Genomic DNA, 16,754 nt, shown 5'->3' on the forward strand with positions numbered 1-16,754 from the left:
CTCCTTTCTTTTACAGAAGCAAGTGGATGGACATGTCCCTATCAGCTATCATTCCCAGTGAATATTTTCAAAAATCTCCCAATTGATACTTTAGCGAATTAATACCACAGTCTAGAAACAAGGAGTTTATAGCCAAGGTAACTTGTCTGATCCTTTGGGAACAGGAATGACCACCAACAGGCTAGGGAGCCCACTGAAAGTCCTGGGTCCCAGCAGCTGCAGTCACAAACCCTTCAGAACGAGAATTTGCCCACAGGCATGGGGCATCTGTAACCTGTGTTAGACTAAGGATGGATATTCTGAAATTAAAGACTCCTTGAAATTCAGAGACAGTGATACCACGCTTTTCTGAGCTGGGATGAGGAACTTGTATTCGAAATTTTCTTTTTGTGCATAAATTACTGTTACAGAAAATAACTGATTAAAAGACAAATAAAAGGCAATTATTAGACACGTACATGCTGAGGTACGTTTGTGAGGCTTTTTGTTTGATTCTGCAGACTTTAAATGGTTTTCTGAAACGAACTTCCTACAGATGAGTAAATTGCATTCAATCTTACTTATACTATCTGGAAACCTTTCGTATTAGTGGTTTTTTCCTTCATACAAAAGCCTTGAATGTCATTCAGTATCTCAAAAATCCGAGATAATTTGTTGCTTGTTCTTACACAGCCATACAGGAATTATAATACTCTGTATACAAAAAGATTTCACTTCAGGCTTCGAACAAAAACCAGAAACAGGTGCCAGTCTCTGCTCTCCAATACAGCTCCTGGAAGTAAATGTGATATTTGAAACAACCATGACAGAAAATACGTATATTAACTACATGGTGACTTTATTGTTTAGGTGGCAACTTTTCCTTAATTCCCTGAAGATTTCTGCTCTGTAAATAGTCAGTGATTAAGCAGTACTGGAATTAATCTGAATTCATCAGCATGTTTAAAGAAATTAATTTTAGATGCCTGCACATATTTGAATATATAAATATTAAAGTAGTATCGGAAAACTGTAGTGTTGTCTCCAGAATGGCTGAAACCGGGTATGAAATGAAGCAAAGGGAAGTCAAAGTTAAATCGTGGTGTAACTGCTCATAAAATCATTTTTTTAGCTTTTTATTGCTCAGAGTATTTAATCTAGAACAAAGATGTACAATGGGAGACAATTTTTCATCAACAGATTGTTTCAAACCAAATTTTACGTTTTTGTCACCTTTGTCTTCTATAATATGTCGTATCTGTAGGGGAAATAGGTGTATAATAATCCCTAGAGAAAGCACTTCTTTAAGGTTTATTGTACACAAACAACAGAGAAAGATGAAGCTGAAGGCAAAAAGGGGAGACAGAGGTTGCTATGTATTGTGTCACTGTAACAAGGGGGATAATCAATGAAATTGGGAGACAGGACATCCAGAAGTCAATAATAAACTGTTTCTTTATGTAATACATAATCAATATATGGAACTCACTGACAGATAATTTCACTGAGACTAGGAACAAGCTGGAGTGAGTTCATGAGAGAAATGAACAACTGGCTGGGGGATGAGACTACCGCTGCATCCCAGGAATGCACAGGGAGGGAGGGAAGGAAAAAAATTAGCTAGAAGGGACATTATCTCAGATCTTCTCTTTTAGAATTTCAGATTACTCGTTTCAGGAAACAGAAACTGGACTCCTTATTTGATATGGTAATTTCTGTGTCCCATGTTCTGGGACATTCTCTCAACTCCGATGGCTGACCAAGATTAGGGGCTAGCTACGTTACAAAGCCTTAATCAGCGCCACTATATTGGCAGAGCTCCCAGTAGAAGCTCTGTGGTAAATTGGGCTGGCTAAACGGCTCTTTTGCAAATGTCAGATGCATCCACTTGGGATGTTTTTGCTAGCGTATCAATCTCACTGCCTGATTCCCTGCTAACAAGCAGTATTGTGAAGCTATCAGACTTTTGTAACTGCATCTGTCCTAAGGAGGCACGTAATTTGGTGTGACAGTAGTGACCAAAGCTAAGCAGTACAGCAGCAAAGGAAGTTCTGCTTGTGGTTCAGGTCCAGTGAGGTGCCCATATAATATATGAAGGTTTGGTAATGCTCCTGTGTTGTGGAAGAATAACCAAGAATATCTAATAGAACACTTGACGACTCCACCTAAAGGTATCTTTATTATGAGTTCCGAGAGAAGAAAGATCTGTACCTTTGTTTTGGAAATGCAAGTTGTATAATATATTTTAATGCAAAAATCTCTGAAAAATACAGGCTGGTGGACAAAAACCAAAAGATGGCTGTTCCAGTTTTAGCACAGAAAATAAAAAATGAATGGTCTTCATGTATTTCTCTTCCTATTTCCTTTCATCTAAAAGCTTGCTCTCCAGCAGATAAAGAGGTTGTTATTCTGGTCAGTAAATTATTTAAAAGACTTCAAGAACAGCTTTGAAGGTAACAAAGAATAGCACTGCTTATACTTAAGAAACAAATAGTATTTCTAAAAGATTTCAGTAAGAGCCATATCTGGTCTGAAAACAATTTATTTGATTTTCAATGTTTTCCAACCAGATTATATTTTATTCCTATTATTCTCTCATACTATGCCATATGTGCTCCATTCCCCTGCTAAAACTTGCATGCATATGTACAAATTTCAGGACATTTTCCAGCTGATATTACAAAATTCAGCACTTTTTGTGATAAAAAGAGCAGTATCTTTGCAGTTGAGATTTATTTTTGCATATATTTGGAAATTACTGACTGCAGGTTGGCATCCTACATGAGGCTGGTAGCTTGCAGGCCTGCCTGTTACTTGACAGAGTACGTCAGTGGGGGAGCTGATTCATCAAATAGGCTGCTTTTCTCTCGAGGGTATTGAGAACGGCTGTTTGAACAGTGATTACAGACGAAAGAGCTGAACACCTTCTCCTGTGCTGATTTAGTTACTGCAGAGAAAGCTGTGTTAATGATGGTGTTACTGAGGGTGAAAAGATAAGGGGAAGGTGGCTGCAAGGGAAAGGGAGGCTCACACATTTTTGCCTCAGCGGCTGCTCAGGTTACACTACCTGCAAGAAATATGTAGTTTCTCTTCTGTCCTATGTTCTTGTAATTTTGAAGCGAGGGCACTTCTGTCTAAAGGTTCTCTTACTTTTGCTATCCAGAGAAATTCACCATGTGGTTTAGCAATGCCTGCAGGAAAGGGGTAGGCTGCTGGCAATCCCTGTGCCAAGCCTGAAGCAGAACATTTCAGTTTCCAAAGTTACCAGGAGCATGCTGGAAGTTGTTACTTACACAGGCGAACTGAATTTCTTCAATTTCATTTTGATTTTAGTTTCATATTCTCTCTAATCAAAAGTATCTTGCAAGGAAGAGTGAAATCTTTGAAGAGTTCTGGGATGTAGCGTTGTGATGCCTGATGCTGAGATGTCTTGGTGAGGTCCATGGTCCCAAGTGAGATGCCCAAGCTCCATACGCAAGGCACAAGACCTGGGTACCTGGCTCCCTGTGCTGTGCAGATAGATGGGCTTGGAGAGGCTACGGGAGCTCCTTTTCTGGAGGGTGGTACCCAAGTAGCTGTCTGCCTCTCCCTGACAGCCAGCGACTGTTTCTGGAGCTGGGTAGCTACACAAGTCTTTCCCCTTGCAAATAGCCAAGATAAGAGAGTGGTACTTGTGTACAAGCTGCAGCCAGGGTGCCAGCCTGCCCTTTGTCTAACCTCCCAGTGGGCTTTCAGCTTGTATTCTCCATCTGCCCTGAGCCTTAGAGCAGCAATTAACCCTGGTAATAATTTTTCTTCATTTCTCCTACTGCAGCTCTTGTCTCCCTAAGAAATACTTCAGTATATGTCTGAACAGCGACTAGAATCCAGACATTGAGATAAATTACTTCCGTTTCAATTTTTTTCCCTTTCTTTGATGCTAGTGGTGGCTGACTGCTCAGAAATTTAAGGGGATGTGCCAGCGCAAGCAGTTAGAGAAGTCATAAAAAGATGTGAGATACGAGATCAAGTTAGCTAGAAGGGAAGTTTGAAGCTTGGTCTCCTGTGCAACAGGTGAGGGCTGTACATATTGAATTAATGGAAATGATAAGGTAGTGGGCTTTGTGGCACCACAAGTACCCAGTTTTGGTGTGTATGTGGGAGTCTCAAATCCAGGCTTATAAAATCATCTCCCACAGGGGAGGAAGAGCAAGGAAGGTATGGCTCAAGAATGTTCTCAGGGCTTAGGAGCTCAGCCCAGTATAGAAACATACTATAATATGTAATTAATTAATTCAGGTGCTGTTACTATTGGAAACACGAACATCTAGGGAATTTGGGAGCCTCCAACATCATGTGGTAGCTGGGTTCTAAATTTTGGGCATAGGTAACCTGAAAAAGAAGTTTGTGATTGAAGGAATAAGGCCAGCAATCATCCCTGTGCAGCATCTAGTTCTCCCTTCGCATCCTTGATAGCAAGGAGAGTGGAGGTCTGTGTGCTGCCTCCCATAGCTTGTCTGTGAGTCCCACCATGCTGAGGTCTGTGGAAGGTATCTGCATGTCTCTCTGAACGGAAAGGGCTTCTTTGGGGCCTGAAGGTTTAGAGGTGTGACCACTATATCTAAGTGGTGGCAGCCTTGAAATCTACGTTTTCCTTGGAGTACAGGCAGGCAGCTGGTCCTAAATGTGCTTCAATTTGTTTCTCCCACCAGCTGCTCCCTGAAAGTTCAGGAACAGTATTTAAGAGTGCTTCTTTCTTCTGTGTCTGTTTTCTTCATTATTTCACATAATCTTAAACTCATATTCAATATTAAAATAGCCTCTGCCTGACAGAGTTGATTGCAACAGTTCACCAGAAATCTTTCCTCTTGACAACATACTTCTGATCTTTTGGCTAATGTGCACCTAAACGAAGTTTCCCTGAGGTCTCTGTGTATCTCTGGTGAATAATGCCACCTTTGTGCAGTCCCACTTGTGCTAATGGTACTTTTTGTGTCTGTTTCCCCACCAAACCAGACTGAAATATTAAAGCAATGGGAACAGCGGGCCTGAGAAACATCCCTCCTCATTGTGCAGGGTGGAGAAACAGCAGTCTCAAACCAACGGCTCCAACACAGGGCAGATCTAGAGAGGTTTCCACAGAAAAGGGTAAGGCCAGAAGGGGCTTGGCACAGACCTGCCAGGAGTTAATTCCCATTTTCTGCTAAAGCAGCTAGTGGCAGAAAGCCAACCCCAGCCTTCAGTATCTGATTCGGTGTTATCTTCAGTATTTTAAATAAAAGTGCTTTCCTTCTGGTGAAAAGGAAGCAGATATTTTGAGGATTGAAGGTTGAGAAACTTCCACATCCTCCTCCACGGAGTGTGAGTTTGGGTGGCCTATGTAAGAGTTGGAGGGCATGGATCTCTTAACAAGCCCCTGCTTAGGCATCTTATGGCTCTCGGAGTATTATTCACATAGAGCATTAAGAGGAACGGTGGCCTACTAAAGCCAGAACCTTTGCCATGCCACCCATATGGCACTTGTACCCTTTCACACCAAGGAAACAGAGCCCTTTGGTGAGCTTGCTCATTGCCTCCCAAAGCAGTATGTGCTCTGCAAGGGTCTCCCTTTCTTCGTGTGGACTGAAGTGGGTGCCTGATGCAATTTGCTGTTGGTAGTGATGCACCTTCATCACTGAGTTTAAAACTCATGGCACTGTCCATCTGGAGCGGACAGGGAGAAGGCATACTGATGGGAGAAGCAGCGTGTTTCCCCAATCTCCCTTCTGCACCTCAGCCCAGTTTCCCTCCATGCTTATGTCAGTTATAGTGCAAAAACACCCACGCAGAGCTGTGCAGCTACAGTGTTCCCTCTGACAGGTTAATGTGCTGAATGTTAACAGAAAGCTAGCAGGACATCAAAACCAAGCTGAGCACTTATTTCTCTCAGAGGTTCAACACCTTTGATTTCTGTACAGAGACACGCCACTACTGACGGTTACCAGTGAACTTGCCCTCTCTGGGAATCGGGGCAGGAAGGAAAACACCACTTGGGCTTGGTTTCGCTGCCCGCAGTGGTTGGTCCTGGAGCAGAACAGGGGAGGTTTCTGAGCTGCAGGGAAGGCTTCAGCTGGCCCCTTCAGGACAGAAGATGGACCCAAGGAGATCAGCTATGTGTGGTCTTTCACACAGCTCGCCTGCAGTCCATCCTGCTCACAGTCATAACCACAGTGCAGGTGCACACCCCACATCAGATGTAATCAATCTCATCCTTATCTACAGCTGCAATACCCACCTGCAGTGCTGAATTTTTTCTTGTTTTTTACAGGTATGGATCTATAAGCAACCCTTGCTGCTGCTGCAATGCTTCTCTAAAACAAAACCTTATCAAATGATAAAGCTTTCTTGCACATAAGGTAGTTTTGGGAAATGCAACAGCTGATAACCCAGTGCAGTGAAAGGAAAAAAATTAAATTTACGTTTGGTCTTTCCTAACATTCACATTTCTAAAAAATTGTTGTATAAAATGAAGATCAAACTGTAAAATCTTTATGTGTATGCATTTTCATTCTCTTCCTAACTAATAAAAAATACCCTGCTTTTTTTTCCCTCCCCCTCCAAAAGACTGGGTTTTAACTCTTGATACTATAAGGCTTCACGAACTGTCATAGTTCTTATGTCTCTCTGAAAATGCTAGGTTCTAGCTGTCGTGAAATAGAATAGCAAGTTCTGCCTTGTAGTGCAAAATCTATAATACATGAAGAAAACTTCAATCCCAGCATATATTGCTTTAGTGTGGTTATATTTGCAGAGTGAGTTGTGCAGCATTTTACTTGGTGTAAAACTCCTGAAACTGGACTGTCTGGCTTTGGGGGTTGCTATCAGAAGCGGGCACTTTGGGAGCACCTCAGTTCTGCGTGACAGGCCTTTACAGCCAGGAGACTTCAGAGGAACAATCCTCTCAAGCTTTATCAGTTGTTGGTCGATAGTTGGTGTGCTCCCATAAGAAATGGGAGTTTGAGCTGTTTTCAGCGGAGAAGTCAACATACCACAGGCTTTCTGCTTCTGGAGAAATGGCACTAATATTTAGGGTCCTTCTGCTTTGGGAGTTCTAGTTTAGTTTAGCAAGAGATCTCTTTTCACTGGGTTTTGCAGCCCTGTGCAGTGCTATGCACGCTCATCTGACACATGGGAATAAGGACCCAGGTGGAGGAATATCTGCTTTACAGCTTCTCTCAGGACTCAAATTGGGTCGATGCACCATCAACACCAAAGGTGAGTAAGCCCTAAGAGGCAGAATAATTTTCATGAAAACATTGTATGTATATGAGCTATTTCAGGCATCAGTCTGTGTTTCTGGACTATTAACCTGCTAGGAGTCATAGAAAATATTAATTTCTTGCATAAAATAAGGTAAGTTTTATTTTACCAGTCGTATATCATTGTGAGATAAATTGCTTTTGCAAAATTAACCAGCTGTTTGGGTTTTTTTAAGTACGAGGAAAAGGAATTTGGAAGGCTTATGCACTACAATTGTACGAGTTAGAATGAAAGTGAATTTAAGAACCCATTAATATTTACTTGGTTTCCCAAAATCTATTCATAATTTAATACTTGAAAGCATTCAGCCTATTACACATCTTTCATTGTTTTATCTTGTAAAAGGCTGAGTGTCACATTGCCTCTAGGATGAAAAATTCCCTTTCTGAAATCGCTGCTTGCAGGATTTCCCTTCTACAATTTCCAAACTTTTTTTTTCTCTGTTCTTTACAATCATATTAAGTAATAGCTAAAATAATATATGGCAATTGCAGTGCTCAAAACGGAACTTGGCTGGCCTTAAAAGAAGAGTAGAGAGGAAGGGTGGTTGCTGTGGCCTAGTTTGCAGTGCGTGTCAGTCATGTACACTCCCGAGAACCATATTTTTACAATCCATCCTCCTGCTCATTATCAGAATTTCAAAATGAAACTGTCATCAAAGCAGATCAGTGCAATCCTTTTAAAAGTAATCCTTCTCAATTCTACCTGCTACACAGGGGAACATCAGCTTAACTTGTAATTAAAGAAGATTTCTCTAGGGAGACCTCAGATGTGGTCTGTCAGTTAACAAGAAAATGGTAGTAATTATTGACCTAATTTTTCCTTTGCTCTAACAATCAGGTTTGAAATGACAGTATGACCCAAGATGGAGCATAATTCCTGCCAGTGACGATATGACAAGAATGTAAGACTGTGAGGGAATAAATAAAAAGGAAATCGGTAAAAAAATGAAGGAGTAGACAAAAATTCTGCCTTCTTCTAATAGCCTGCATGAATAAATCACTTTCTCAGGCAAAGCAGCAATGCTTGGGAAATGGTCCTGGCTTGAGTAAGAGAAAGTTTCCTTTGGAGCAAGAAGGCCCTTAAGTTACAAGCAAAGAACCCTAATGAGGGTTTTTTAGAGAGGTTAATTTTGTTACAGTTGCTTCCTTAATGGTCTGTTCAGCTCTTGTTTACTCTACAAGGCATTGGGAAGACAGATCAGTGTCAGAATTAATTTTACACCAGCAATACGAAAGCCTGCACAGCTTAAAATACCCGTTTCCAAACAACTAGGCTTGGTAAAGGGTGCTTCACCAAACTACATGATGAAGAAGCAGTGTATCACTTCTCATTATGTAAGGGCAAGACAGCCAGCTGCACTTTGAGCAGCATGGGAAAGTAATTCTACCAGAGCCAAGGGAGGGTAATTACGCTTTTAAGGCTTTGGATTTACCAGATGATTTGGTTTTGGAATAGTGTATTCCCCAAAGATGTGGCTGGGTATACAGTGTATGCACAACATATGCCACGCATGCAACTACACAGTTTTTGCGGCAAAAAGCTTGCATCCTAGATTTAGAGCCATACGATGATAAACAAGATGGGGACAGGGAGCAAATGAAATGGTAGGGGAGAATGACAGCAATAAGTTTACAAGGCAGCTCAGTTTTCTCCGTATGCCATATCGTGATGATTTTGTTTTCCTCACTATTTGCAGACAGATTTTTGTTGCTGCTGAGAAGCTGATTTTGTAAATTAGTATAATGCATGCAGAGCTTTATTTTGTACTTGGCATACATATTTGGCCATTTTTCTGGAGAAAGCAATAGAGACAAACAGACCATGTCCTTTCTAGTACTGTGAAAACCTCTTAATTTTCTACTGTAACAAACTTCAAGATCTAAGATGAATAGAAGATCCTAAGCCTCTGCACAGGATCTCATGGTTTGTTGGACAATGAACCTTAAAATACAAGAACCAACCCCAAAAGCAAGAGCTCTGGCTTTCCCACAATCCTGGCAGTGCAGTAAGACAAAGGACACTCTATGCTGAAGGTTTCTTGGTTGCTGTCCCAGATGTCTGCAACGTAACACTGTGTCCCCATGGCGGGGATTAATGTGCAAGGGACTGCCTGCCCTTCTGTTACAGGCAGGGAGGATCAAAAAGGATTTTCTAAAATGTGTTCCCTGACTGGGTCTCTCCCTGACTGAACAGTTTTGCCAGAGTTTCTCAAACAGCTTGTACTAGTGCTGCAGGGCACTTGCCTGCTGCGGTGGGGGTGGGGCAAGGCAGGAGTATTTGAAAACCGGCGTGGGTAGTAGCATTTCTAGTTCCTCTGGGCTGACATAAAAGTAGGGCTGTGGAGTTCTCTATTTAAAAGACAACAAATTAAATGAAAATAAAATATAAAAATACAAAAATATAAAAATAAAATAAAGCCTTGGGGATTTTCTTTATATCTTTTACACTTTGACAGATAATTGTCAGCAGCTCTTCAGAAAACTCTAAGTTGGAAACTCAACTTGTAAAATATTAACTAATTAGTTGCTTAGTTAAGAATTTTTCCCGCAATGGTAATTCCCTTTGTAGACATGCTTTTGTTAAGGATGATAGTGGTAGAAGACTGCATACAGCCTGTGGAGCACGTAGCAAAATGAAAGATGTTGAGAGCTGTTGGCAAAACTGACAGCTATATAGGTATGTGTAACTAATACCTGTTTTCAAACTAAACCAATAACTGATTCACCTACTTGGGATGTAGGGGGGTAAAATGGGCTTCTAATTTATATAATGCTAAAGGTACTGTACATACAAAAATGAATGAAACGCAGCACATTTTTTTTTGCATTATCTGTGTACTGTGTATATAGTCAATGTATTATGAATTTCTGAAGTTCACTACTGTAATTTTATGCGTCTAAAGTATTTTAAAATTGCCATGGCTACAGAAGAATATCTTAGTATAAAAACTTCTAGAAGCAAACAGACAATTGTAACATAGGATACCTTAGTTTTCCAGGGGGAAAAAAAGAAATCGTCATGAAAATACTTTCATCCTCAGGAGCAAAATCACATCCAGTTACTAAACTGCACTGTGCTCCTTCTAGACATAAATAAAACCCAAATCAGAGCTAGAGAGCTGTTGCATTTTAGGCACCACGAGAGTCGCTGCGCAGGCTGGAGAGTTGGGTTCCCATGTACTGGCTTCTCAGCTGTGCCTCCTTTGGGCTGGGAACACCACCACAGACCTCTTGGCAGTGCTGGTTGTACAACGGCTACATATTTCTGTTAAAGTGATTCTGGTTAATGAGAACTATCCAAATAGGAGCTCTTCGGCAATTTGGCTCAGCGTGAGTAAAAGGAATTATGCAAAGCGCATGTGAGGAGCCGTGCAGGACAGTGACCTGCAGCAAAGGGATGGTGCTGTGTGGCTGGGAGCAGTAATCTCATCTGCTGGCACAGCTGGAACAGGATCAGACAGATGTTCACATTCTTGGTTGGCTTTTGTAGTAACTCCTTCAGTACAGATCCCCCAAACTAAAGTCCCTCCATCCTGCGTTTTTACTGAGCTAAACCACTAAGTTCTTGGTTTCATAAATTTACATGCTTTAGCAGTTAGTCATGCTTTCACTGCCACAGTAAAAACTAGAATTATGTTTAAAAAGAATACCTGTAAATTAAGATTATTACTGACTTCTGTAAAGTCAGAAAACAAAGAAAAGAACAAAGTGGGATTAAAACCCACAAAAACATACCTATAATAATGCCTATGTGTTTGCTTTGTTTCCCAAACCCTCTACTGAATGTCTTATTCAATCCTCATGTGAAGCTACTGAGATTGATTCTGCCCAGATGTATTTCCTTTGTGGAAAATTGTACCTGTATTCAGTCAAACTGGGCTAACTACCTTCCCAAAGGCACAATGCATCAAAATCTACCCTGATATATACCCTGTGTAACCTGCTCAAGTTACTGAATTATATGAGATATAAACCAGGACAAATTTGCATTCCCTTGCCACATGGGAATGGACGTGGAAGAAGCAGGAGATTTAAGGGGGGTGTGTTCATTGCGTAATTATAAGCCAACACGTATAGGTAAACGCTGTGCTGGCTGCTGAAGCTCCACACAGGCACAATGGTCCACTTGGCCAGACTCACAGGACCTGCTGCCAGGAGTGGGGCCCTTGTATTTTAATTTCTCTTCAAAACTTGGAATGGAGGAATCTGGCAAAGTAGCTTAGTGCTGCAGGATAACATATGTGTATGTGTGTTTTCTTTCCATTGCTCTCCCTTCAGACACTGGCACGATAGGTCACGTTGTAGCCTGCTTTAGCCACATCTTTAAAAGTAAGAGCACTCAGTTTACAGATCTGTTCTTGTTCTCATAGTCTGGATGAAGGAAATATGGTTGTGTTTATTTGCTCTTTAGAGAAACAGGTTTTTCTTGTTTTGCAGTCATTTGCTACACCATTTCTTGCAGTTGCTGCCCAAATGCATAGACCCTTTCCTGAACTATTTATAGGGATGTAAGTGGACAAAGGGGAAGGAAAAGAATGGAAGAGAAGGAGGTGTTTGTAGCATGCTGCTGTGGATTAGAGAGTCCAGATCCCAGCTTCTAAGGTTTCAGTCTTAATCTTCCAACACATGCCAAGCCTTTCAAATTCACTTCGAGGTCATTACCCACATACAAAACAGTAACTGCTGTGTGAGGAACGCAGGTACAAAACTCGGCACAGGAGGAAGCTTTTCAATTAGGTATAATTCACTCTGGGAAAGAAACTTGAGGGTTTAGGTCAAAATATTTGCTTATAAAGTCTAAAATACGTACATTAAATATAAAGTCTAAAATCTGTACGTTAAATTTAAAATTAAACAGATTTCAAGCTTATGAGTTTTAATAGACATTTATCTTCTGATTTATTGTTTGGTGCTAGATGTCATTTACAACTAACTGCTGAGTTAAAGAAAAGTGAAACCGAAAAAAATCTGAAGGATGAGTATGACACAATATCTAATATTATAGAAAGAAAACATGACTAGAAGACATCCAGTGCTTCAGCGGGTATGCTGATCTTGCAATACATTTTGTGGCTTCATGATTATGTCCAGCATCAGAAGACTAGCTTCCTCGATAGAGACTTTTCACACAGGTTTCTTCATCTTTCATGGACATCATCTGGTAGGATCAGCCTAAGCTGACCTGTAAAATTGAGTGTCATCGAAGTTGGGAATTTCCATGGACGTAACATCTACGTGAGAACGCTGTGCCGCAGTGACTGCCACACCCATCTGGACTGATTTAATTATTAGTTGATTCTTAGAGCAAACAGCCATTATAAAGGTAGACATCAAGTGGAAAAATATTGATTCCCTCGATGGTTAAGTATCGATGAGTTTCAGTGCTGCCCTGTAATGGACAGACAGTTGATAAGAGGAAAACAGAGTTGCTGGCAAGGTCAGCTTGAACTGTCTGAGACCTGATATACATCACAGGCACCGATCAGGTACCTCTTTCCAGAAAATGAATATCCTCACGAGCTCAAGTGTCCAACAAGTGAAGCAGATGATTCAAGTCTCTTTAGTTTTACTGCCCTTTCAAATAAGGAGACCATCACCTCTTACTTCATACTAAATGTGTGTTGTAGGGAATAACTATTTAAAGAGATGATAATTTCTTACAAGTCTGTGTAACAAATAAGTTTGTTTCACAGGACAAGTTAGAAGTAGCATTGACGGTACCTGCAGCTGTTTTAAGTATCACTATAGATACCCTTAAAACCAGAAGAATGGTAAGCTTCTATCCTCAAAAAGAAACCCAAAACTTAAGGGAGGAAAAACTAACTAGCAGAATTATTTACCAGCAAAACGTGTTGTCTGACAGAAGTGGCAAGGTGATGATGGTAAACCTAGTTTTTAAGTATCATAGAGAATTAAGGCATTGCAGAAAAAATGCAGCAACAAGAGACTTTCCCCTGGAAAACAGACTATAGCACATCTCTCTAAGTCTGTGCAATCTGTAAACGTGGTGAGGGATCAAATGTGTGATAGCTGTGAGAGTAAAAGTAAAGAAAAAGAATTGTAAGTATTACTGGTTTAAAAGCAAACCCATTAATTTGAAATGATTTCTTTTAGGAATATGCTAAGCAAGAAACCAGGAGGTGATGTCTGCAGATATCTTTGGTACTTTTCCCAGCTAGGTCTAAGCACCGTGTTAGAGGGCTCTGATTGAATTGAACGCTTTCTTTGTTCTGACTACACATGTTTCTTTTTTGTAATTTAGACTCAGTTACCTGTGGTGTTAAACTGAAGATCTGATCGATTGAAGTTGATTAAAATATATCCCAAACTGGCTTATTGAGTCAAGTGCAAAATCATTTCGGATAACAAATTCTCAAACATCTTCTAATTCTGGATTGATGAATGAAGTGTCATAGGGGTTTAATGATCTCACTTTGCTTTCTGCAACACAGATGCTCATGTGGCAGTAAGTACTTTATTTAGCTCAGTATTGTTAATTCACATGTTATCATTGTTACAAAAATATTATATCCTTTTCACTTAAATAACCACCTTATCACATCCAATGGGAACTGCTGAGAATCACATTTCCATCAGTGTCTTATCAATGCCATTCATATTTGGAGGAGGAGCACGGAGGGGTGTGGGGGGTTCCTTTGTAAAAGAAACAAGAGCACGTGAACCCCCAAACCTGCTGAAGACTAGGGGATTGGACTAGGGTTTGTTGTTTTCAGCTGATCAGGACATTCCTGATCCTACTGACTGCTCAGGAGTTGTTGAGTATTTTTGAATGCTTGCAGTACACATACCAAGTTTCAGCAAGACTTAAGGTTTAATGAGCCAGAATTTTGAAATACTTACACTCTTTTAAACTCAGGCAAACACACCTGGAGGCAAAATGGGATAGTACTGTGTTGTTTCTCTTCTACACCCATCCTCATGACATTGTTCTCTGGCTTGGCTTTCAACTTTGCACCTTTCCATCAAAACACTTTCTGATCTGAATTCTGCCATCTCCCAAAGGTGTCTGGCAAACAGAAGGAAACTACTTCCTGCCTGATGAAAAAGAAATTATTTTGTGAAAAAAATGTGTATTAAATGTAGTCCTGAGAGGAAATATCAGTGGTACCTGATTTCAAATAAAATTATGCTGGTAATTTAGTAAACATAAAAGGGGAAAAAAGTGGTGCTTTTCCATCCAGAGTAGACTATGGGCGATAATTTTTTAGTTTTTCTTTTAGTTATTGTAAGAAAAATAGTCTTTTATCTTTCAAGGGTTTTTGCAGATACTATTAAAATGCAGGCTTACAAAGTCTCCAGCAGAAGGAAGAAATAACCACATTAAAACCAAAAGGTTCTCAATATCGCTTTTTGCTGAAATAGAGAGCTACTGGTATTTTGCAGAGGACCAGAGCTAAATGCCACCTTTTCTATTTCCTTGCACAAATTGCCTGGTTTTGAGCCAAGTTTCAAATGTGTTTCAGCACCAAGAAACCGCAAGCTGTATCTCAGCTTTCAAAGGGGAGCATGAACATCCTGTGATGCTTTTGACACATCTCAGAAGAAAATAATTTAAAAAAAAAATCTTAGAGAGAATATGTAACTTCTGCCAGAAGAGAGAGCTCTGGAAATTGAAGAGAATGCTGTAAAACTAGAGACGAGATATAATTGACTTGTCTGGTTTTGGGGATGGACTGATTCAGTGCTACCTTCCCATGGCTCTTAATCATCAAGCTTCCAGATAAAGCCAGTAGCTCCAGCTTTTGAAGAGGCAGAATTTCCAAGGATGATTTTGAGGGTGGATCCAGAGTCTTCTAAAACCTTTTTCAAAGGAAGGACCTGATTTTTGCAGGGAGATTTGGATTTCTTAAGTAACTCATATGAACTAAGGTGTCTACTAGTTGGAGAGTGGTGACAACTGCTGAAATGGAAGCCACCTGCACACTGGCAGGTTGGAAGACACCTCTTATTTCTGCTTTCGGCAGCAGTGGAAGGTGGGAAGAAGAAAGTAACCTATAAACACTTTGCTAATCTGAACTGGTTTTTTGATGTGCTTGTTTTCTGATGTCTTTGATTTTTCTTCCATAAACTTGAAAAGATGGAGTTTTGGTCTGGCTTCATTCATAGCCTTCTGTCATTATTAAAAAACACATCTCGGAAAGAAGTCTAGTCAAGGTAAGAAGGTACTCCTAGATAAGGAGGGATGATTTTAAGCCACAGTTCAGTCTGGTGTAACAGCAAAGCAACCCTGAAATGCTACTGTAGGAAGGCACATAATCCTAACAGCTGAGGGGACAAATGCAGCTGTTACTATAAGCATTGCAATGGGATATTTTTCATACTAGACAAGCTTCTGAATTTGAGGAGGAGGGTAATTTTGAGTAGTCAGTCAGTAGTACAAATTGATGAAACTACTTAGTACATAAAGCAATTTGAATAATAGATTGACAAGCATATATGAAAATAGACCTCATGGTTTTCCCCCCTGGAATTGCATGGACTATTGACAAAGACTGAAAATATTAAACTGTGCACGTAATAAAACACTGTTCTGCAACAAACACCAACTTCTAGCAGATGCAGAACTTGCATAATCTCACACCTGACCTTTTAAACTGCAATAGATGTAACTTGTCTGGCTGCAGCCAGCAATTGGAAAGAAAGCTGGAGTGAGTGATATTATTCGGAACCAAGGATGTGCCAAATCCCTGACATGGAAATCACCCTTGGCAACTTTTCCAGCCATTTATTCTGTGCCAGTTTGAAGGCGCTTTGCTTTTTGGAACTGTTTTATCCATGCTTACAGCAAAATACAAGAAACAAAGTATATTTTTACTTCAGGCTGGCTGTGAAAATGCATGTGTAATACAGGGAAATAAAGAAACAGAATCCAATGTGTGTTTTTCAAAGTGTCACCTGAGAACACAAAAAAGTACTTGAAGAGGAAAATATCTTCTTGTTCTGTTAACTGATGTTTAATTTTTTCCCTTCCATTTCTCCATTAAATCCTTGAGGGCAAACCCCTGGATTTGAAATGCTAATTCATATTTTGGCCTTCAGTGATGATTAAAGAAGACTCTGTGAGGAGGCAAAAGGAAATGGCAGTTGATTTTTCAAGTTTAATAAGGAAGACAAAAAGAGAGTATGGAAGTTCTCTCATGTCTCCTTTTCCAAAACAGTTCTAAATTTACCTCTTTTAAAACTTTAAATCAGACTAATGAACTCCAAGGACAGCTCTTCTTAAAACTCTGTGGAACCCCACTAATAGAGTACAGGCTGCTGGACTGGGATAAGAGGCTGCTCAAATTAATTAGCTCCCATCCTCTGTTAACCCCAACAGTAGGTATCCTAGAGTTTAATCCACATATTACTGGAATGTAAAAGCCCCAAACTCTTAAACCCACTATACTGTGGAAACACTCAGACTGCTGCTTCTCTCGAAACAAAATAAAATGCTAATGACTGCTGCATGGTAAGGCCCTAATGACACAAAAT

Source organism: Leptosomus discolor, chromosome 8 (genome assembly GCF_034619465.1).
Source record: "Leptosomus discolor isolate bLepDis1 chromosome 8, bLepDis1.hap2, whole genome shotgun sequence".
NCBI lineage: Eukaryota > Metazoa > Chordata > Aves > Leptosomiformes > Leptosomidae > Leptosomus > Leptosomus discolor.